A 24,344-nucleotide genomic window follows, 5' to 3' on the forward strand; every position below is an offset into this window, starting at 1 on the left:
GAGTCTTGTTTTCTGCTTCTTCCAAATGCTTATTATTAAAATTGTAATTAAATTTAATTTTCATCTCTTTGGTAAGGTCAATATTTAAGCTATTGAATCACGACAGTTTTCTAAAAAACTAACAAGTATAACGAATCTTGCAGTATATCTTTAAGGACCGGGTACAAAATATGTTTTCGTGAGCATTAACTTTCATAACTCACCCCAAAGGAACGTTAGAGGATATTATTCGCCGGGGGGGGATGGGATATTACTCTCGAAGTGGCATTTTTGCGTCGAAACATTTAAATGCGTTTTATCATTTTTCAAATTGTTGCCACCAAATGTATCGCCATGTATTACATTTAAAGAGTTTAAATAATGATGAATCTCCATGAATTTGTACGTGTTTTCCTGCATTGTGAAAACAGACGGTACCTAAAGCCATCAAATTTTGAATGATGTAATCCTCCACCCGAACATGGGCACCTGGAAGCCCAAATTTGGAATTTCGAAATTTTTTTATTATCTATTTCATATCTTGTAAAACTTTAACGAATTGTTTATTAACAAACGGTGATTTCAAAGCGAGCAATGGCAAAAGTTAACAGAGAACATTGAAATCAAAACTTACGAAGAGCGAGACGACACAGTTAAAATTAGTTAATGAAGTATACAGAAACACATCCATACGTGAAAAATTCCTTTGCCAAATAAAGTAAAAGAAATTAATTAGCTATTTTTTAACTGAATGTAAGATTGAAGTTTGGTATTTAAATGATTTTCTAAGTACCTTAGTATGTTATCGATGTTTCAGCTAATAAGTTAGTTTTGTAATATTCGAAATTATAATTGGATAATTCTTTTGGACCGTGCCCTGTCAGTTGGACAACATGAAGTTACTTGTAAGCTTTTGATTCTCTAAGAAATCGAAAGATTCTGTAGATTAAAATGACCAACCAACGTATACTGCGCAAAGAAAAAAGGGGGGGGGGACCAGTTCTATATCATTCGTTCTACTGGGCCGATTGAAGAAATTCAACTTGCGTTTTTCATGCCTCGAAAGCGCGATATAGGATATGTATTAGATTTATGTATACCTTTGCTCTAATATAGGTATTTTGACACAAAACGGGACTATTTCTAAAATGACATGCCACTTTTTTCCATATTTTAATTCTACGACTCAAGTTATGCCAAACTGCCAAGTTTTGTAAAAATCGCTCGAGTAGTTTTTAAAAATTAGATCTCACAATTTTAGCTTCTCAATGTTAATTGAGTTTGGTATATATTTGTTAATATCTCTTTTTTTTTATTAAACCTTTTTGATTCTTCCTTTCACATTTCGAAATTTTTCGAAATTTTCATTTCAAATAACATTCGCTCATTTTTTATGATTTATTTTAAAAATTTGTATTTTAAAATAATTTTTATAAATTTTTCGAAAAAAATATTTAATTACAATCTTTAAAATTTTACTAAATATATCTTAAAGTAGATATATTTCTAAGCACACCTGCAAAAAATTACAGTTTTTTATTCAAAATTTCCGAAGATATACGTGAATTTATATATTGGCGCGTTTTGAAATTTGGCATATTTGTTAAAAGCGATAATAACATCAAATCTGGTTTAAGCACTTTGTTAAAATTATCTGAAAGTAGAAACGATGTGACTTTTTTTTTTTTTTTTTTCCCGCTCATGCACAATGTAGAAAAGCTAGGAACGCTGTGACGTTTTCCCGCTCCTTCACAATGGAAGGAAAGGTAAATAGGTCGCCATATATTAGGAAGTTCGCCAACTGAATTATTCTTGGCGCAACTGAAAAAAATGCACCATGTTAAATTTTTGAATTCCTCCATAAATTTCGCACTAAATTTTACAAAATTTAATATTTAGGCATAATTTGAGACATAGAATTGAAATATGAAAAACCATTGTATGTTATTTCAGAAAAAGTCCCATTTTGTGACAAAATACCTATATTAGAACAATGCTATATATAAATCTAATATGTATCTTAAATCGCACTTTCGAGACATGTAAAACGCAATTTGAATTTCGTCAATAACGGGGCCGACTGACGGCCTCTTTTTTTTCTGCAGTGTACCTGTGTTCTGTCCAGCGTTCATTCCTTATTCTCAGTCCCTAATGGTTTGTCTATAATAATTATTTGTTGTGGTATTATTGATGTTAAGTCGTCTCGCTCACAGAGAGAACTCAAGTTTTTAGCTGCTCAGTGATGTGCCTGAGATTGTTTTCGATTACTGCAATTTTGGAAAACTTTTTTTTAGAAGTAAACATTGATTATCTGAGTGCGCCCCATACACATTTTTTCCTCCTCGCGTTCTAATATAAGATAATATGAAAAAACTGAAATATGTTTGCTTATACCTGCAAATATATATAAACAAATTCTTAACTCAGATTCACCAAGTACTATCACGTACCGGGTCACTGTGCCCCCAGTCACTTTTGGTTTACAAAAGGCGTTTACAAAGTCTGCCACTTTGTATATTTATTTTGTTATACTACTGATACGTAACCTATAACCTCACCGTGGAGAGTGTTATTATCTTATACATGTATTTCTTCTCTCAGATGTCTGTGGTAAAAAAAAAATCTCATTTCGCATGACATTAGTATGCCGAATGAATAAAGCTTCTGAAACCAATGCATGTGAAAACCTGGATGAGTTTTAACACCAGGTGTTTGCTGCTGACTGAAGCGGCAGGTTTTTCTCGTTCTTACCAATGACTGAGATTTTACGATTTTTGGAACGGGCTCGGCATAATATCGTGGATAATGTGCTTATCTTCAGAACACTCACAAATATGATTTACCTATTCTGCACCTGTGTATTTGTTGCATGTAAAAAGATTTATGAATATTATGAAATCGTTGATTACATCATGCATATAATTAGAAGTTTTTTTTTTTCCTCCGTCTAAAAATTCAGGTTTCGCTTGTTTTGCAATAGCAGTTATTTGCCGTTCGAGCGAAATATTTTTTTATACTGTATATTCAAGCGTATAACACACACTTTTAATACAAAAGAATAAGTTCTAAATTTATGGGTGCGCGTTATACGCCGGTTATAAAAAACTATAGATTTAAAAGTATTTAAAAAATGAGAATATGAAAATTAGATGCATTTGAAAGAAAAGACATACTTTATGAATTTAAAAATGTCCATTATCGGATAGCATGAAAAGTTTGTCATATATGTCTTCCGTTATATCTCCAGGCATATCATCGAATTCTACATCATCTTCACCATCTCATTACTCCCATCCATAAATAAATAATTATCTTCCGTCTTATCTACATTATTAAATATACTATATTTTTAATTGACTTTTGAATTACGTCGGGTTTAATTTCATTCCATACTTTTATTATCCACTCACACGTTATTTCTAGACTGAAATGACGCATTTGGCAAAAGGGTGCGCGTTATACGGCGAATGTACTTAAAGATTAAAAAATGTAGTTTGAAATGATAGGTGCGCGTTATAGCCGGAATAAATGGTAATCTGCGCGACTGACAACCATGTTGTCAAGAAAATGAATATTTTGTTGGCAGCTTTTTCCACACCTTTCTCTGTTCATCATATCAGTTTAATGGAGGTAGGAAGTAAGATGGAGTCGTCCTAAACAAGTTTCTCCGTACCCTGCTCTGAAGCACCGGTGATCCCTACGTGGTGACCAAAACATTGGGTCATTTACCATTGAGTTCTATGGGATTTGACGCGTTCGGGTGTAAATATGTATTTTGTAATTACGTCGCAAATATACATATAAATGTATATATTTTCTTTTTCTACAACACTTCAGAGTCCTAAGTATGTGAAAACAACATATTTTTAAACAACGTTTCATTCTGAACGGAATTAAATGCTATACTTTTCACAGGACAGTTTTCTAAGAATGGTTTAATTTGAATGAAATATTTTCACAAGTTTTCGTTAATTACATTAGAAAAAAAAATTAAGGTAATTCAATTTTATTCGGTTAAGGTACAAAAATTAAGATCAAAGTTTATTATATTATTAATATTAAAATTATGCATTATTTCTTTTCTATTTATAGAGCTTCTTCCTAAAATACTTTCTTAAATATGACATGATTTTTTGGCTTCTTTTAAATCGAAAAATGTAAGTCAATTTATAATTAATGCTCTATTCGGTTCATTTTAAATTAGAGAATTATTAGGAATTAAATAGTATTTGACTTCTTCTGAACATTTCTGAAAGGGAATAAAATAAGTTTTTTTTTTTTTTTTTTTTTTTTTTTTTTTTTTTTTTTTAAGTATTATTTAAAACTTGTAACTGAGTTATTATAAAATGTAAAGGGGATAATTCTTTTAATTATACTTATCAGATTTTTTTTTTACCCTTCATTTCAACAATACATATTCCAAAACTCTTTATTACGTTCTTAAGTGCGCATCTCATAGCATTTGCTTTACAATACCTTTTAACAGATTGCTTTCCAATGCGAACAATTCTTGCTTAAATAGTTTTATAACGTATTTGTCAACAGGATTTCAATTTATGTTTACAATTCAATATTAAGGTTATTATATATTTAGATAACATTTATAATCATTATAAATTAGATACATTTAATCATTAGATTTCTTCACAGTACTTTCACAGTTGTTTATAAGTGAATAAATTCTTCATTTCAAATACATTTATAAATAATTTAATGAATATTTATGTATTTTGTCAAAGGCAGATACATGCTTTTTGCAAGCACATGTATAAATACCCATACATATTTCCTATTTATCATTTCCGGTATGTGCAAATCTTTAATTTCTGTGCATTCACTATATTTTTCGTGTAAAGTAATTTACACTAATTTAGCATACACTCGAAAGTTTTACATAAAAAATATATATGAATATAATTTGAATGAAAATTAGGTATTATTTTTAATACCCACTCAAAGGTCAGTTTTTCTTCAAAATTCCTCCACGGTGGCATCTCTCTCTTTAGGCAGATAGCCCTTGCATGCGTTACTCTATTTAATAAAAACTTAATCTGACCTATGTGCCTAATTACAAATATTTTAAAATACATAATTTTATATTTACATTTAGCCATCAAGTTTCAAACTTTTCAAATCTTCTAGAAAATAAATTTTGGCAGATCTCTTTTAGCAATTTTCTTAAAATCTATATTTTTGTAGTGCAACAGCTTAGAATTTTATAAAACAAATTCATAATCAAAATCGCTGTTGTTAGTTATCGAAAAATAACCAAGATGTGATTTTTGCGTGAATGTCAGTAAACTATACAAATTGCTATTATCCCTCACACTATGAATGTTTCTTTCATGCGAGAGTGTCCCTTTTTCGATTTCTATGGAACTGTCGTGTGTCGAAATACTATCAGAATCTTGTCAAGCGAGCTTCTGAATGTAAACAAAGAACACCCCGTCTGGTGACCCAAGCTTCAAAGCAGTGCTTCACTTCTAGCACGGAATGGCCCCTCCTCCCTTTCCTACCTCCATGATCAGTTTAGTTTTCTCAATAAGATGCCTATACAACCTTTTATCTTTTCCAGCTTTATTTATTAACAGTAACAACAATCAAAATCGTAAAAACAACCTTGTATTTAGCGTACGTAAAATACAATAATTTAGCGTAAGTAAAATACAAGTGTATTTAGCGCTAAATACAAGGTTGTTTTTACGATTTTGATTGTCACATTAGCTAGTTTCTCTTCTAGTCTAGTAACAACAATGCTATTCTAGTAACTTCAGAATTCACTGCCCCTTTTATCTGCCTTTAGTACCGACACTCATGTATCTTACACTCGTCCCTATCTCCCACTCTGCCTATCACTATATTTTTACTTCCTTGTACGAAGTAAAGGAAATATTGTAATCACGAAAACTCCGGGTACCATATTTCAACGAAATTATCCATTTTGACCGCTATCGAATACAATTTCGCGATGTTTTTGCTTGACATATGTACGTAAGGACAAAATAAAGGATTCTTTTTCACCAAACGAATTATAAAACTGATTTAAGTTGGATTCAGAAGAGATTTTCTCGTGGCATCTGTACCTACCTACTTATGTACGTATGTATGTATCTCGCAAAACTCAAAAACGAGTAGCCTCAAGAACGTTGAAATTTTGTATATAGGACTACTTTAATATGTAGTTGTGCACCTCCCTTTTTGGTTGCAATCGGTCGCACCAAAAGTGTATATATCTTAATAGAGTAGGAATATATATATATTCCTACTCTGTTACTCGGCTTCGTGAGGTCAGCTTTTTTATTCTTAGACGATGGTAAATTTCGTATTTTTTGCCTTAAAAATGATTAAATTCTGTTGTTCTTATCTCCGGTTAAGGTTTTTATGCTTTTAGTTAACCTGCATGCAATAATTGTAGAATTATCAATAATTTAAAAGTTTTGAGGTGCGGCTAAGCCTAATTTTTTACCATAGCAGCCATATTTGTTTACACTTGAAACTTAGCAGAATAGTGTATTTGTTGCCAATCTAGAGAAACTAAACTTCGCGACAACAAATCGCGACTGTTATTATTGCGAAATAAATCATGCTTAACCCATTCTGGAATTATCATTTAAGTTATTAAATTATCACATATATTGACTCCGCATAGCGTCCACAACAAATTAAGTCAGTTTCTATGCCTTCAGTGTCTTTTTGCCGAGTGAGACCAAAAGTAAACTTTCAGTTTTGAGCGTCGAAAAACCCGTGCTGAATTGCTTGTTTTTGCGTAGAAACAGTAATTCTAAAAGTTGTTATTTAAATTGTTTTCACTGTATTTATGATTTAAATTTTTCTATATTTCTTAAATTTTAATAAAAATATTTTGAGTTTTTATGTATTTTTGCCTTGTTGCGAAGTGAGAACTGAATTCATTGAATGAGAATTATATCTCTAATGAAATTCCGGGGAAATGCGTTTGAAATGCGTATAATTTAATATTCTGTAAGTCAAGTGGTGTACACATCAGATTTTTTTTTAGATTTTTATTGACGCTGCCTTCTACTCAATGTATTAGCTAAATAATTACTATTTTAAATACACGGCGAGAGCATGTGTATGTGTGTGTCTGTGTGTTTGTGAAGGAATGAGAGAGAGAATTTCAGAATGCGCGGGAGAGAAAGACAAATACTTTTGGCAGATGGTTTGTATGTAACATTTATTTATCAAACATCATGTTCTTTGCACTTAAACCACATAAAATTCAATTCAACAACAGTATCTCAAAATATTTAAAAACAGCATATCTTTAGAATTTCCGATAAAAAGTCTTGCGCGCTCAAGATAAAAATATTATTTTCCGTACAGTGTTGCCATTGTTTGCTTTGAAATCTTTGAATTTGTTAGTCAAAAAAATCGTTAAGTTTAAAGTTATAGTAATTAAAGTTTTACAAATATGAAATAGATAATAAAACGAATTCGAAATTGGAAATTCGGTAGTCCAGGTGCCCGTGTTTGAGTGGAGGATTACGTTATTTAAAATTTGATGTCTCTAAATATCGTCTTTTTTTTTTTTTTTTTTTTTTTTTTTAACAGTGCGAGAAATATACATACATTCATGTAGATTCTTCGTTATTTAATATCCTTAAATATAATACAGGGCTATATTTGTTGGTAACAATTTGAAAAGTGAAACGGACATTTATAGTCAAACAACGCAAAATGTCGTTTCGAAACTAATAGCCTTTCTGGGATACCGCCCCTTCGGGCTAAAAACAAAATGTCAGACAACACTTAATACTCTGTAAACGCGAACATGGATCAGTTGACTGCGTGCACGGTACGGACAACTCTTCTCTTCGCCTTTCTAAAATATTTTTTGAAGTTTTTAAACACTGTAAAGCAGTAACACTTTTCTCTATATTAAATGTAAATGTGCCATTGTGTTAGGCAAAACAGAGATAAATTATTGTAATTTGGTGTACGAACACAGAAAGCAGATCACTGTTCTCTCTTGCACTGCTGCTACGAAGCAGAAACAAATAATTATGAAGATCGTGAACTGGCAGAACTTGAAATTCTTCATTTCACCCATTTTCGCGCGTCCCTCGCTGTCTCCTTTCGATCCACTTTCTCTTATTTTGTTTAGTAGTCTTCCGAAATGGCCACAAATCTTACTGAAGAATCTCTGGCAAGAGGACACGTGACCCACAACTTCAGTCACTTTCCTTTTCTTTCAGAGATTCTTCAGGATGTTTCGTGATACGAAGCAAAATAGTTTGGCCAGATTGCCGTCACAGAAAAGAAGATAGTGACGCAAGTCTACCTTTTTACGCTTGATTTAATTACGATGAATTCCTGCGTTTGTTTTCTTTGGGGCTGTTGTTACAGCTGCTGCTTGTTTGGCGATCGTCTATTCCCTTTGGTCTTAGCTAGAAACGCAAAGGTGGTAAATTTCCTATTAATTTGGCTGTGTGTGACACAAATTGAGACTAAAAATGCGTTTTAGTAAATAAAAAAGTTTTTATAAAAAAGATTTTATTCAGAATTCATAAAATAATTAATCAACTATAAGGAGAAAAATAATTTATCATATAGTTTGACGAAAACAAAGGATTAAATAATTATCTTTGTAAACTTCACATACAGTTTTATATCACGAATTATAAAAGCGTGGGGCGTAAACTAATGGCAGTGCGATTCCATTATTAGATTTCACTATTTAAGCACCCCCGCTTTTATTATTAGCGATATACATGAATTATTTAATCGCTTTTTGCCATTGAACAGCATGATAAATTATTGTTCTCCTTTAGTTGATTAATTGTTTTATAAATTCTATATAAAAGCTTATTTTATAAAAACGTTTTCTTAAATTTTCCTCTTTTTCGTTTTCAATCAAATTACTCAATCTGAATACAGTTTTTCAACAATGAGTAATCAATTACTCTTTTATTTCCAACACTTCCAATAATCTTAGGATTCTGCCAGCAAAATCAGATACTATTTTAAAAACCTCATATAAAATTCATTTTAAAGATGCTTTCCTCTGTACCTGGTTATGCACACAGTAAACCTCTGAGAAAAACCTCTAGGTATTCCTCAACAGTAAACCTCTAGGTATTCCTCAAACAAAGATATGTGCGAAAAATTGTTCAAACATAAATATAAATATTAAAAAAAAAAAAAAAATCAGATTTTAAATTACGTTCAAACGGGCGTTTTTTAACGTTTTGTGTGCTATCTTTATTTATTAAATATCATGTTTTTCGCACTTAAACCAAAAAATTTAATTCAATAACAATAGCTCAAAATATTTAAAAAGAGTATATCTTTAGAATTTCCGATACACAGTCTCGCACGCTGGAAATAAAAAGGAATTTTTTTTCCCATACAGTGTTGCCATTGCTCGATTTGAAATCTTTGGGTTTGTTAATCAAAAATTCGTTAAAGTTTTACAAAATATGAAATAGATAATAAAGCAAAATTCAAATTTGGGCTTCCATATGCCCATATTCTGGTGGAAACGTACGTTATTCAAAATTTGGTGGCTCTAGGTACCGCTGTTTTATCACAGTACGAGAAAGATACATACATTTATGCAGATTCTTTATTATTTAATTTCTTTAAATATAATACAGGGCGCTAATATTTGGTGGCAACAGTTTGAAAAGTGAAATCCCGTTTTATAGTGGACGACGCAGAAGGCCAAAATGAAATAAAAAGCCTTCTGGACAAATTGTCCCTTTGAGCTAATAAAAAGAATCACAATGAATCGAATTAAAAAATTCTCTTTACCACGTACCATTATCTTCGACAAACAATGTGTGTATCAAACTTGGACTGAGAAACTTACCAGCAAGTAGGTTTAAAATTAGTAGGAGCCTTCCCACTATAACGACAAACATCCTGAAATAAATATAAGGTTATAAACACAACAATATAATAGATTCCCTTATTATCTAATCTTTAGTTATCCGCGGTACTTTTTTTTTATCTGACTCACCATAAAAACTTAACTTCTCCTAACAATTAAAGTTGCTATGTGCTTTAGTAATACAGTAAGCGTTTGTTCACGACTATTTTGATAGCATTAAATGAATCATTACATTAAACGATCAGAAATTATTGGCTTTCAAAATAGTAACGAAGTTAAATTAAATGTAACTAGAAACATAAAAAAACCCATTCAAAATATAAAAAAAAAAAACATTTTAATTACAAAAATAAATATTTATAGTGGATTGTGTGAAGTTGTTACGTAGATAGTTCCTTTATAAAGTGTTCATAATGATTCGAGAAAACATTTTATCTATGTTGTACCTATAATCTTAATTAATAACCCTGTTATTTTATACCTACTTCTTCAGCTTCTTCAGTGCTGCATCAATGGATCGTTGACTTCCGGCATCTTTTTCACGAACAGCTGTAAACCAAACATTCAACGCTTTCTCTACATTGTTATATTTCCCGCTATTCATGTTTACTTTTCCATTTTGCTTTGATTTGTAAATAATATCTTCACGATTCTTTAAAAATCTTTCTCAAGAAAATTTGAGAAAAATTCAACTTTACAGCAGCATTCTACTGACTCATTTTGGGGAGTTCATTTTGGGGAGTTATTATTGGGGAGTTATTATTAGTTAAGCTTATGAGGTATTTCTCCCGCCTTCTTAGCATGCCCTCGTGGTGTAGTGGTCGGCACGCTCGACGCGAATTCGAGAGGTCCGTGGTTCGAGTCCCGGCGAGGGCACTGCTCATTTTTCATCTACTCCTGCTTCCAAAATACCTAATGTCTCTACAAGCTTACCAGACGTCCCATTGATCGGGATCGTCCCGGTTTGATGATGTGGTCCTTACTTCTTAACAAGTTTGTTATTTTGTCTCGGTTATTTGGTAAAATTTTAAAAGAATCGAATATATATGAAGTAGTGCAGCCTATGTAAAACGACGATTTGGCAGTCAAAATATGCCTCCACTGTTGCCAATCTAAATATTTTATATCCAGATCTAAGTACTCATTATCTTATCTAGTTTTCAATCAAAATGATGACAGATGTCGTTTTCATACTGAGCTATGTGAAAACAGTTTCAGTGGAGCAGAATCTTTTATTTAGATAAACAACAGTGAATTAACATGATCTGAAATTGATGTTTCAGGTGAAAAATTTAATGAACTTTCGCAAATAATACAGTAAACATGGATAAACTTTTTAATGAAGTAATGACTTAAAAAAAAAAATTAAGAGCTAATTATGAAATTTAGAAAAATAGAAGTTGTGCAGAAAAATGGGTATAAATTTTCAGTCGGTTCAAAAAGCCAAACAGTCTTGTCAGTCAACTAAGAGAATACATTTTAGGCATATTAGGAGAAACTTTCGATTGGTCAACCGTAAAAGCTTTACAGAGTCGCAAAATTAACTGTAAACTAAATTGCTGTAAATCTTTAGATGCCCTTAAAATTAGCAAAGAATTTTTATAGCAACTTCACACTAGTGACAAATGTTAATAACTTCTTATTGTTGAGATATGTTCAGTTGCGTTTTCTTTTAACTCATTGCTGTTTTTTGTTAACAACTTCCTTATTTAGATCTTATCCGTCATGCTTTAAATTGCCGCCATGCAATTATAAATAACAAAGATAAATTTAATATCCGCCATGCAATCATAAGTACTTATCCTAATAAGTTTTATTCTCTGTTGTGAGTATTTCTCAAAATTGTGCCGGTTTAAGCAAAAAATATTATGATAAACTTAGCCATAATATATCTAATATGCTGACTTGTTACAAATGGCTAAACAGATTTAAAAAAAAGAGCGCTTCCTAAAACGGAATATTTATAAAACCGGCTGCACAAAACACAGAAAAGAACGTTTTCGACACGGTGACATATAGAATTTAGTTTTTATTAACTAGTTAGTCTAGTCATCCTTCCTTAAAACTTGCAGTTACCCCACTGCGATTTACCTTCCGGGAGGAAGGCGCAATGGCAAACCGCACATTGAGTTGATCAATGATAACGAATTTCGCTTACTGTGCGTTCTCAATGGTATACCGTTGGCGACTAAGTATAAGCAACATTACACAAGCCTGGTAGTCATGTTGGGTTTGCTGTTTACAATTGCAGTACTATGGAAATTTGTTGTGTGCTTATTGCGTGTGCTTCTGTTTCATTTCTATTTTGTTCAATTACATTTAATGTGAGTTATTTGGCTTTAATTCAGTAATTTAAACTGGACTTATTTCTTAATTTGTTAAAGTATATACGAATAGAACGTATGGTAATTCTGCTTTTATTCCTCAGAAGTATAATCCATAAGCATCCAGCTAACATATTTTGTAATGTTTCCTGTTTTGTAATTTCTTAAACGAAAAGTTGCGCAGTTTACAATTGATAGTTACGCTCTAAATAATGAAGCAACTTTAAACAAGTTTTAAAATACCGAACTATTTACGCCCAGATAACACAATATCAACCATACACCGTATTTAGCTTCTTTTAAAATTGCGCCAAAGTTGTAATTGCTCTAAATTCTATTCTGGGCAGGCGCATTAAGCCGAAATCCGTTTAACATTGTTCAACTCAATGTGCGGTTTGCCATTAAGCTTCCGGAAGAGCCCATTTATGCCAGTAGATACGGACAGCACAGGGGCTTTTCCTCGCCAATACTAGCATTTCCGTGGCTTTGAGGTGAAAATTAACTCTCATCGGATCACTTGCCTGTCTTGGTGAAAACTGAAATTGAAAAACTAAGATCTCCGAAGCTCAAAGCCAACACGGATCGGAGCTTGTTTCATGATCTTTAAAAAATAAGCCCTCCAATGCCTGATGGCAGGTACGACAAAATTAGCATTGATTAAGCTGTTAATGCTTTCACAAATGCAGTTAGGCATGCAGATAACGAGGCTACAACTATAGTCGAAGACACTCCCCACGGAGATTAATGAAATCGTGACAATTAGAAATCGGCTTAGGAAACGATATCACATCACGTGGGATCTAGAGCTAAAATCTAATATTAACAGATTCAGCAAAGACATTAAGCGCCAAACTGCGGAACACTAGAAAGAGACGTGGGAGGAGAAAAAGTCTGAATTTACAAGAGAATTCGCTATAGAAATTCGCAAAAAAATTTTGAAAGGAAACCTATTTTTAGCAAGCCTCTTCACTTTGAAAATCATACGGCATACACTGATGAAGAAATAGCAGACATTTTTGTAAAGCACCTGAAGACGCAATTTGTTCCCAATTCTGACTCTGTTGACCCGCCTTTTATTAAGCACTTGAACATGTCCGTTGACGATTGCCTCAACTCACCTGTTGCTAATGATGTCATTGAACTCAAGATTCCTGGAGGAATCCAAGACATTGTCAGGAGGTTCTATACAGGAAAAGCGCCAGGCGAGGATGGAATTACGAATAGGACAGGACAGGAATAAATATATGGGACACAAGGACATTATATTGAAACAGATACTGTGCCGTGATGCTACTGACTTACTGCAGCATCTTACAGAAGCTCCGTGCAAACTTTACAAAATATTTTCATGGTGTTATGATTTAAAAGAATTTATATACTAGTATAGAGATTTTTTTGTATATTAATATAAATATTTTTTCGCAACAGTTATTGCTCACAAATATCTAGCCCTTTTTCCGAAAGGTATTTTACAATATTGTTGATTTTGTGATGGAGTTTTATCAATGCCATCACGAGTTAATGAATATAATGAATGCGTGCCTTGCACGCTTACATTTCCCTCGGGCATGGAGTCTTGCCTCTAAAGCCTGGAGAAAAAAACATATGAAACCACATCATTGCGGCGACACAGGAGTGCTATAGCTTCACAGCTCTCACGTGCGCTGTATGCAGCCGCTGCAACCCGAGTTTCATGGTCTACCGCCAGTAGGCTTCATGAGGTAGAGCTGTATGCCAGAAGATCCTCTGTTTGCGCCCCGCTCATTGCAGCACACAAAAGAGAGTGTTGAGCAAGGTGCAAACAGTATTCTCCTTGGACCAGACGTGAATTTTACAGATGAGTTGATATTCAACATGGACACTGATCCTCGGCGTACTGTAAATGGATGGAGCCTGGAATACAATACCATCCATTCCTCATTCAGGGAAAAGGCAGGCATAATATTGGATGACCCACACCCTTGCAGTGTTTGGATACCCTTGCAGTGTTTGGACGAAGAATTTTTCCCTGTTACGAGGTACAGAGAGGAGATCCTAAAGCCCAGTGTTCGACTTTTTAGGGGCGCAGTTGGTCCTATTGAAGGACAACAACGCTTGTCCACATAGGGTTCAGCTGGTCAACGAATTACGTGGAAAGTAAGAATTTCGCCGCATAGATTGGCATCTCATGACCTTAATCCTATAGAGCAGGGTTTTTTTAACTTTTTTCAGTCACAACCCCTTTTTATCACTGAGAATTTTTTCGCGACCCCAAGACCCCATAATATTTACAAAAATTTTGTGGGACGCCATAAGTATTGCGCAAATCCGACACGCGTCTGAGTGAAACTATCAATTTTTTCACTTGTACTGTAATATACTATCGCAGTTTTAGGCCATTGACTTTGATTTCTAATTTTAAGACATAGAACAATGTGAAAATTTTAAACAAGTAACAGAGGAAATGACAACGTCACGTGCAAAGCAAGTAAAATAAACGTTATATTATAAAAAGAATGCATCGAAATTTTTTCGTTTTTTCTTTGTTTGTATTGTCTTATCATTATCTAATTTCAAATACATTGTATAAAAATATTTGGTAATTGTAAAATTATTATAATAAGTTAAAGGAATATCGAAACTGCTAAACGTTTTGGCGACCCCCTGCTACAGGTCTCGCGACCCCCAGTTTATGAAACCCTGCTATAGAGTATGCACCTGTTAGGCTCTTGGAAGCATGGAGGTAGGAAAGGACTTACTTCCTACTTCCATGCTTGGAAGGGAATTTCATCTCACCATTTCCCTCCGAGAACCATCCCAGATTTGAAAGCTGCCTTGCTAGAAGGAGTGATATTGACTGCCTCAAGCGCTCTTCAACTCCCTCCTCTGTCTCCTGTCCAGTATTCTGCCACGCTGTGCGACCTTTATAGCTGTGAGGAGGGTACCATAACCCGTATTAGACTTATTTGCAGTTCGATATCACAACGTGGATTTTGGGCCTCCCTGTTCTATGAGCTTTAATGTAATCGCGCTTACATAAAATGAGTTTTAAATCGTACATCTCTTTTTCTGTTATAGATGCATATTCATACCAAATATCATTAAAAATCTATCAATTAGATTTTCAGAAATTCGACGCAACGTGCAAATTCTTGTAATTTTGCACATGAGTATAATTTGGGCACGAGAACTACCTTTCAAAGTAATCGCTACATCGGGAGAAGGGTCACTCTTGTTTTATCGCCTATTCTTTTGAGCATTCACCTAATCGAACTTCATTGTCGTGGTTCTTTATACAAATTTTATTGAGTGACGGCTGACGGGGCCATAGGTTTGCACGCTTGTAATATATCCATATTCTTCAACATGAAAACGATCCAGTTTCCCTTAGCAGCTATCCTACGAAGACAACTCTCTCCTAGGCAGATAATACTCCTGTGATTTACTACTGACAAACAGATAAAGAAATGTGTCATTAAAAAATGAACTTTTCTTTATGAGTGCAGATGCTGGAACACAACATGTATTGCGATACTAAAATAGTGTATGGGGATATGGAAAGTGAACGAAACGTCTTAATCAAAAGTTGCATTCCCTTCTCTCTTTTGTTTGCATGTATCTATGGGTTTGTGAGTGTGTGTGTGTGGGGGGGGGCATGGAGGTTGTATGCGTGCGCACGCGCTCCAAACAGAGTGTTTTTTAAAAACACTTTAAACGGAACCTCTTCATGATGTTCATTGCATTCAGCTCACGAACTTCCTATCACGACTGCACAAACTGTATTGCTGCTTGGAGGAACTATTTGTTCCTAAGCTAGTGCGCAGGTGATCTAATGAAATATATGGACAGTTACTTCATGAAGAATAAGTTTTTCCTTTATTAAAAAAACAGAATGAACATCTCGGTGGTGAATTCGTATTATCATATCAGACTTCTTTACTAGCGTTCAAAATTGGCATTATGAACAGGTCAATCTGTATCTAAGATTTTTAAGTATTGTATCTTTAGTTTGTAGGGGACCATTTCTTAAAACCTATCGTAATCGTTTAGCGTAAAATTTGCGTATCAAGATCAGACTACGTCTTCTTTTTTATCTTACTTTTAATTAATTTTTTTTAAATAATGTTTCTAATTTTAAAACTGTAATCGTAAATCTCCGGACCATAATCTGAAGTTTTCAAGTTGCCATTTAAAAAAAAAAAGACTTCAATAAATAATATAAAAAAATTGGCTGACTAATGAAGCCTTGAAAAATGAAAAAAAAAAAAAAAAAAAAAAAAAAAAACCTGATACCCATCAATAAACCCATCAATAAAACTCTCCTAAAACAGAATAAAATACACGCAATCATGCGTGGTGAATGAAACAAAAGTAATAATAATACCACCATAGTAGATGAAATTGATGCAAAGGCGAGGAAATTGTTTGAGATGCCGACACAACACAACACATCTGAGACAGCATGTTCTTGAGCAATTGCGGAACATTTTATTACTGATAATAAAGGACAAATTCGAGCGCTCGAATCTATTTCCGTATTTTCCAAATTTTTTGCTAATTTAACCTCTCGAAAATTGAGAGGGAAAGAAATTCGTAAATGAACACAATACAATAAAAAGATTTAATTAAACCCATACATAAATAAGAATTGCTTTATATGTCATTGATTTCAAAAGCGTCTTATTTACGCAATATACCTTTCTCTCTATGCGTATTATCTTTTTGTTACCGTAAATAACCAGCTTTTGAGTCATGTGATGAAAATTCTAAAAGTAGGGAAGTATACCATTAAAATAATTAAATTAATAAATAAATATGGTATATGTATATCGATTAACGATAACTATAATCGAAAAAGAATATTTAGTACGTACAGTGGAAACTTATTTCTTTTGCCTAGTTGCATTATGCAAGTGTTTTGCACGTTTCGTCAGAGAGAACGATTTTATAAATACTGGTAGCAAGGAAGCACCGATGCTTGTAATTTTTATCTATCATCATTGTTGTAAACAACACTGTGAAGTCTTTTCGTTAAGGAAAGCTGTATTTAAGTAATAGATCGACAGCTTTTAGACATGTCTGTCTTCACAATTCGGAGTGCTGCTTTCGCTCGTATTTTTGCCGAGAAGTTGGTTGGTAGAACTGCTAACACCCAGAGCTACTGGAAACGTAACAGTGCCTTTTTGGAGCTTTCATCTGCATTGCAAAAGGTGGAAAATTTTACTCCGAGAAGGGACCAAAACACAATCCACATATGTGATGGCAACTATCAATTTAACAGTATTAAATTTCCCCCAGTTTTTTCAGTGCTCGATTTGTGTTATATTGAAAAAGTTCTTAAACCTTATTTAAATCGTTTCGTCAGTTTCAACGATAATGGCGATCCCGATCATAATGATGAACCAGACGACGGTGTTTCAGTTGGGAATACTGATTCGGGCAACAGTTCTGATCGTTCTTCGGAGATCGTTTTTGATAACGGTTCAGATAGTGGCTTTACGAGTGATCGTTCTTCAGACAGCACATCTAATGATAGTGAAGATTCAGATAATGATCGTGGTGACGGAGGTAATTCTTCTGGCAATGATGTAGACATTTCTTCTGGCAATGATGGCGACATTTCTTCTAGTGGCGAATCGGGTAATTTCTTCGGGTTGTTCAACTAACAATCCTGAAGTGTCCGACGTGGATATGGCTAATGATTACAGTACAGGCTGTTCCGATATATCGACTTTAGAGGATCTTTCTCCTGAACTCGCTTTAAAACCTACATCTTTTGAACGTGATTGTAAATTATCTGCTGAACCCGATTCGAAATCAAAATCTGATATATGTGATGACGGTGGCAATTATACTAGCAGAAGAGGATGCTACCCCATGTGAAATGTAGGATTTTATGTGTGAAAAGTTTATTTTACCTGCTGTGGTGAATATAAATTTTGGAACTGTCGCATCCAATTCAAAGAATTTATACAAGATTAAGAGACTGGACTTATATATGCGAAATGCTTTTAACATCTGCGTTAATTTTATTTCCTTTTTAGATTTTTATTCTTAGAAATTTAGTTTCAATAAATTCTTGCTTTTAAACGTGTCATTAATTGTGCATTTTGAATTAAATATTACGAACGAATGTTAATTAACTCATTACTGCTAAAACCGTAAATGCTAAAGGTAATATTGTATGTTTCAAAATTAGAATTTTAAGTTTTTAAATAACATTTGTTAATCAAAATCGTAAAAAACAACCTTATATTTAGCGTAGGTATAATGAAACACTCAATCGATTTCGAGGGCAGCTAAAGGTCCCTCCTCATCAGGAGAAAGAAATACATAGAAAGAAGAAAATAGGAATCACAGAAACACGTGGTGCTTATCAGCACTGCACGTGGTTATAACTAGATTTTTAATCAGAGTTGCACTGGCCGCCTACTTTTACTGAGCCAGGCTGTCTGATCAAGCATAAAGAAATATTAGCGAAGTTAAAATAGGGAGCGAGGGGCAAATGCACATTACGCTCAAAATCTGAACTTCAAATAATGGAAAGCAACCACTGAACGGATTTTTATACCCTCTGGTAATACCAAGTGCGAGGAGGTAACGCCATCTATCGGCACAAATAATTGAATTAAGATAGTAGAATTTTAAAGGCATTAGGAAGGACTGGATTGGACTTCAAATCATTAACTAAACTTTCTAAATCTTTGTGAATGTGAAAAGCCTCAAGAAAATCCAATTCGCCTATGGAAGAAGCCTTTTGGATGATTTTTGCAGACCCAAAATCAAAATTATGGTTAAAAGTCCAGCTATGATACGCTATTGAAGACTTGTTAATTTCCCCTTTTTTGACATAAGATTCATGTTCCTTGATACGAAACTTCAACGCTCTTTTTGTTTGGCCAATATATCTTAAACCACACTGACATGATATACTATAAATTCCCCAAGAATTCAAGACAGAAACGCAATCTTTTAGAATCGAAGGGTGAATTTTATTAATAGGGAAGAAACCGACTTGAAAATTGAATTTCTGGAGAATCCGTGCAATTTTATAGCTAACAGAAGGATAAAATGGAAGCACGACAAGGTCATTGATATTATTTCTAACAGTGGAATGTCTTCTTTGATGGGAATCTGAAAATTTTTTGACGGCTTTATCAATAATCACGGGAGAAAATCCACGGTCAATCGCAACTGCTCTCAAATAATTAAGTTCATTGGTAAGCAAAGATTCAGAGGAACAAACTTTTAGCGCGCGGAAAACATAATAGTAAAAAGAAGCCATTTTTTGCTTAACAGGGTGGCATGACTTGGCATGGGGTGGTAAACAAACTGCAAAGGGTTTACGGTACACAGTGGTGCTAAAATCGGTTTCATTGCGGATTATAAGAATATCGAGGAAGGGGAGGGAATTGTTGGATTCAATTTCAAGAGTGAATTGGATGGCTGGATCAATTGAATTCATAATAGATAGAATCTCGGATAAATCCTCTTTATAACCGTCAAAAAGTGCGAAAGTGTCGTCAACATACCGAATCCAAAGACGAAAAGATAATTTATCAAATAATTTCATCTCAAAATAGTGCATATAAATGTCAGCAAGTACCGGACTGAGAGGATTACCCATAGCCAATCCTTCAACTTGACGAAAATATGCATTTTGGAAAACAAAGTGGGTTTGACTTAGAGAAACTTTAGTAAGCGAAACCAACTCATTAATTTCAGTATGTGTGAAGTGAAATTCCCGAAGCCTAGTTTCAAGACAATTTAGTGCTCCTTCGACCGGAATATTAGTAAACAATGATTTGACATCAAATGAAACCATAATGGAACGAAGTGGGGAAATATTTTTAAGTTTATCAATGACTTCAACAGAATTTTTTACAGTGTGAATATTGTTATCGAGTAGAGGAGAAAATCTGGAAACTAAATATTTGGCCAAAGGATATGAAGCAGTACCTATGTTGGAAACAATTGGTCGAAAAGGAATACCGGTTTTGTGGACTTTTGGAAGAGCATAAAGTCTAGCGCAATTAGTAATAGGCGGAATAAGTGATTTCTTCAACTGAGTTGGCAGAATGTGGGAAGATTTAATAGCACTTTTTACTTTCATGAGGTCCGAAGTTGAAGGATCTTTAGGAATCGAGCAGTATGGGCCTTCATTTATTAATTTAGAGACTCCAGTAATATATGTGTGTTTGTCCATAACAACGATCTGACCGCCCTTATCAGCTTTAGAGATAATGATATTAGTATCAGAATGAATTTCACGTAAGATCTCATTTTCCTTTTTGCTAAGATTAGAACCCAAAGATTTATTGTTAAAATTAACGTTATGAGTAATTAGGTGGCGGATTGTATCCTTCTGCGTTTCCGAAATTTTGGAGAATTTAAAGGCTTTCTCTATAGGGGCGATGATTTGAGGAATTGAAGGTTTAGATGTCTTTGAAAAGTTGAAATTCTATTTTAATACTTTTAACTGATCCTCCGAAAGATTCCTATTGGAGATATTAACGATGGAGTTAACGTTTACAGTGGGAAGATCAGCTAGATAATTGGGACTATCCGACTGGTGTGTGAGTTTTTGGAATTTAGAAATGAGCACATTTTTATGCCGTTGACAAACGGTATCAGTTCTAGACCAGGATGTATGTTCAAATGAGGAAAAATTTTCAGTGGAATTAGCAATTTTTAAATTGAGGTAATATAATTCAAATTCAATTTTAGATAAACGTTTGCGTGTGTCCCTTATAATGTGACGAAGAAGTGCCAATTTGAATTTATGCAAAATTTTTGAAACGTGAACGGAAGCTTTAAGGCTACATTTCACATGTATAAATTTGGGAATGCAATTTTGATGTTTGCATTTAAGTAGAAACTGTAGATGATTCAAGAATTTCGTACGCTTAAGGCGTAACTTACAAAATCGGTTCCTGTCAGTGGACATATTGTGAAAAGGGCACAAGCAAGAAACAAGTGAACAAAAGAAATGTAATTCCGAAAGTCCAAACAAGTAATTACTTATAACATGAAAAAAACACCAATAAATAATGAAGACAATTTTCATCAACAAATGACAAAAACATTCCAAAAGGAGAGAAACATCCAATACTGAAAACCAATAGCCACGTGGAAAGAAGCAACGAAAGTCAAAATCGTGCACGTGGTAAACCGAAAAAATATAGAATTACCTCGAAAATGCCGGTTGATAGCATAAACCAAATCCGAAAAAATGATGGCCACGTGGAAAGTAAATAAAATGGTGCACGTGGTAAAACAATAAACAGTAAAATATTCTCGAAAATGCCGGTTGATAGCACAAACTAGACTAGAAGAGAAACACGCTAATGTGACAATCAAAATCGTAAAAAACAACCTTATATTTAGCGTAGGTATAATGAAACACTCAATCGATTTCGAGGGCAGCTAAAGGTCCCTCCTCATCAGGAGAAAGAAATACATAGAAAGAAGAAAATAGGAATCACAGAAACACGTGGTGCTTATCAGCACTTTACCACGTGCACCATTTTATTTACTTCTTTCCACGTGGCCATCATTTTTTCGGATTTGGTTTATGCTATCAACCGGCATTTTCGAGGTAATTCTATATTTTTTCGGTTTACCACGTGCACGATTTTGACTTTCGTTGCTTCTTTCCACGTGGCTATTGGTTTTCAGTATTGGATGTTTCTCTCCTTTTGGAATGTTTTTGTCATTTGTTGATGAAAATTGTCTTCATTATTTATTGGTGTTTTTTTCATGTTATAAGTAATTACTTGTTTGGACTTTCGGAATTACATTTCTTTTGTTCACTTGTTTCTTGCTTGTGCCCTTTTCACAATATGTCCACTGACAGGAACCGATTTTGTAAGTTACGCCTTAAGCGTACGAAATTCTTGAATCATCTACAGTTTCTACTTAAATGCAAACATCAAAATTTCATTCCCAAATTTATACATGTGAAATGTAGCCTTAAAGCTTCCGTTCACGTTTCAAAAATTTTGCATAAATTCAAATTGGCACTTCTTCGTCACATTATAAGGGACACACGCAAACGTTTATCTAAAATTGAATTTGAATTATATTACCTCCATTTAAAAATTGCTAATTCCACTGAAAATTTTTCCTCATTTGAACATACATCCTGGTCTAGAACTGATACCGTTTGTCAACGGCATAAAAATGTGCTCATTTCTAAATTCCAAAAACTCACACACCAGTCGGATAGTCCCAATTATCTAGCTGATCTTCCCACTGTAAACGTTAACTCCATCGTTAATATCTCCAATAGGAATCTTTCGGAGGATCAGTTAAAAGTATTAAAATAGAATTTCAACTTTTCAAAGACATCTAAACCTTCAATTCCTCAAATCATCGCCCCTATAGAGAAAGCCTTTAAATTCTCCAAAATTTCGGAAACGCAGAAGGATACAATCCGCCACCTAATTACTCATAACGTTAATTTTAACAATAAATCTTTAGGTTCTAATCTTAGCAAAAAGGAAAATGAGATCTTACGTGAAATTCATTCTGATACTAATATCATTATCTCTAAAGCTGATAAGGGCGGTCAGATCGTTGTTATGGACAAACACACATATATTACTGGAGTCTCTAAATTAATAAATGAAGGCCCATACTGCTCGATTCCTAAAGATTCTTCAACTTCGGACCTCATGAAAGTAAAAAGTGCTATTAAATCATCCCACATTCTGCCAACTCAGTTGAAGAAATCACTTATTCCGCCTATTACTAATTGCGCTAGACTTTATGCTCTTTCAAAAGTCCACAAAACCGGTATTCCTTTTCGACCAATTGTTTCCAACATAGGTACTGCTTCATATCCTTTGGCCAAATATTTAGTTTCCAGATTTTCTCCTCTACTCGATAACAATATTCACACTATAAAAAATTCTGTTGAAGTCATTGATAAACTTAAAAATATTTCCCCACTTCGTTCCATTATGGTTTCATTTGATGTCAAATCATTGTTTACCAATATTCCGGTCGAAGGAGCACTAAATTGTCTTGAAACTAGGCTTCGGGAATTTCACTTCACACATACTGAAATTAATGAGTTGGTTTCGCTTACTAAAGTTTCTCTAAGTCAAACCCACTTTGTTTTCCAAAATGCATATTTTCGTCAAGTTGAAGGATTGGCTATGGGTAATCCTCTCAGTCCGGTACTTGCTGACATTTATATGCACTATTTTGAGATGAAATTATTTGATAAATTATCTTTTCGTCTTTGGATTCGGTATGTTGACGACACTTTCGCACTTTTTGACGGTTATAAAGAGGATTTATCCGAGATTCTACCTATTATGAATTCAATTGATCCAGCCATCCAGTTCACTCTTGAAATTGAATCCAACAATTCCCTCCCCTTCCTCGATATTCTTATAATCCGCAATGAAACCGATTTTAGCACCACTGTGTACCGTAAACCCTTTGCAGTTTGTTTACCACCCCATGCCAAGTCATGCCACCCTGTTAAGCAAAAAATGGCTTCTTTTTACTATTATGTTTTCCGCGCGCTAAAAGTTTGTTCCTCTGAATCTTTGCTTACCAATGAACTTAATTATTTGAGAGCAGTTGCGATTGACCGTGGATTTTCTCCCGTGATTATTGATAAAGCCGTCAAAAAATTTTCAGATTCCCATCAAAGAAGACATTCCACTGTTAGAAATAATATCAATGACCTTGTCGTGCTTCCATTTTATCCTTCTGTTAGCTATAAAATTGCACGGATTCTCCAGAAATTCAATTTTCAAGTCGGTTTCTCCCCTATTAATAAAATTCTCCCTTCGATTCTAAAAGATTGCGTTTCTGTCTTGAATTCATGGGGAATTTATAGTATATCATGTCAGTGTGGTTTAAGATATATTGGCCAAACAAAAAGAGCGTTGAAGTTTCGTATCAAGGAACATGAATCTTATGTCAAAAAAGGGGAAATTAACAAGTCTTCAATAGCGTATCATAGCTGGACTTTTAACCATAATTTTGATTTTGGGTCTGCAAAAATCATCCAAAAGGCTTCTTCCATAGGCGAATTGGATTTTCTTGAGGCTTTTCACATTCACAAAGATTTAGAAAGTTTAGTTAATGATTTGAAGTCCAATCCAGTCCTTCCTAATGCCTTTAAAATTCTACTATCTTAATTCAATTATTTTTGCCGATAGATGGCGTTACCTCCTCGCACTTGGTAT

General features: G+C 33.9%; 1 protein-coding gene and 1 non-coding gene across 2 annotated transcripts in view; both read left to right on the top strand.

The window, feature by feature from the left end:
- Window positions 1–24,344, top strand: part of ASPP (Ankyrin-repeat, SH3-domain, and Proline-rich-region containing Protein) — an 818,500-nt gene that overhangs the window by 128,841 nt on the left and 665,315 nt on the right. The window lies entirely within an intron of this gene.
- TRNAS-CGA (transfer RNA serine (anticodon CGA)) lies at window positions 10,636–10,708 on the top strand. The gene has a single exon. It is a non-coding gene; the product is annotated as a tRNA-Ser (tRNA).

This window comes from Stegodyphus dumicola, chromosome 12 (genome assembly GCF_044657685.1).
Source record: "Stegodyphus dumicola isolate Sdum_Otavi_A_Nest chromosome 12, ASM4465768v1".
In the NCBI taxonomy this organism is placed as follows: domain Eukaryota; kingdom Metazoa; phylum Arthropoda; class Arachnida; order Araneae; family Eresidae; genus Stegodyphus; species Stegodyphus dumicola.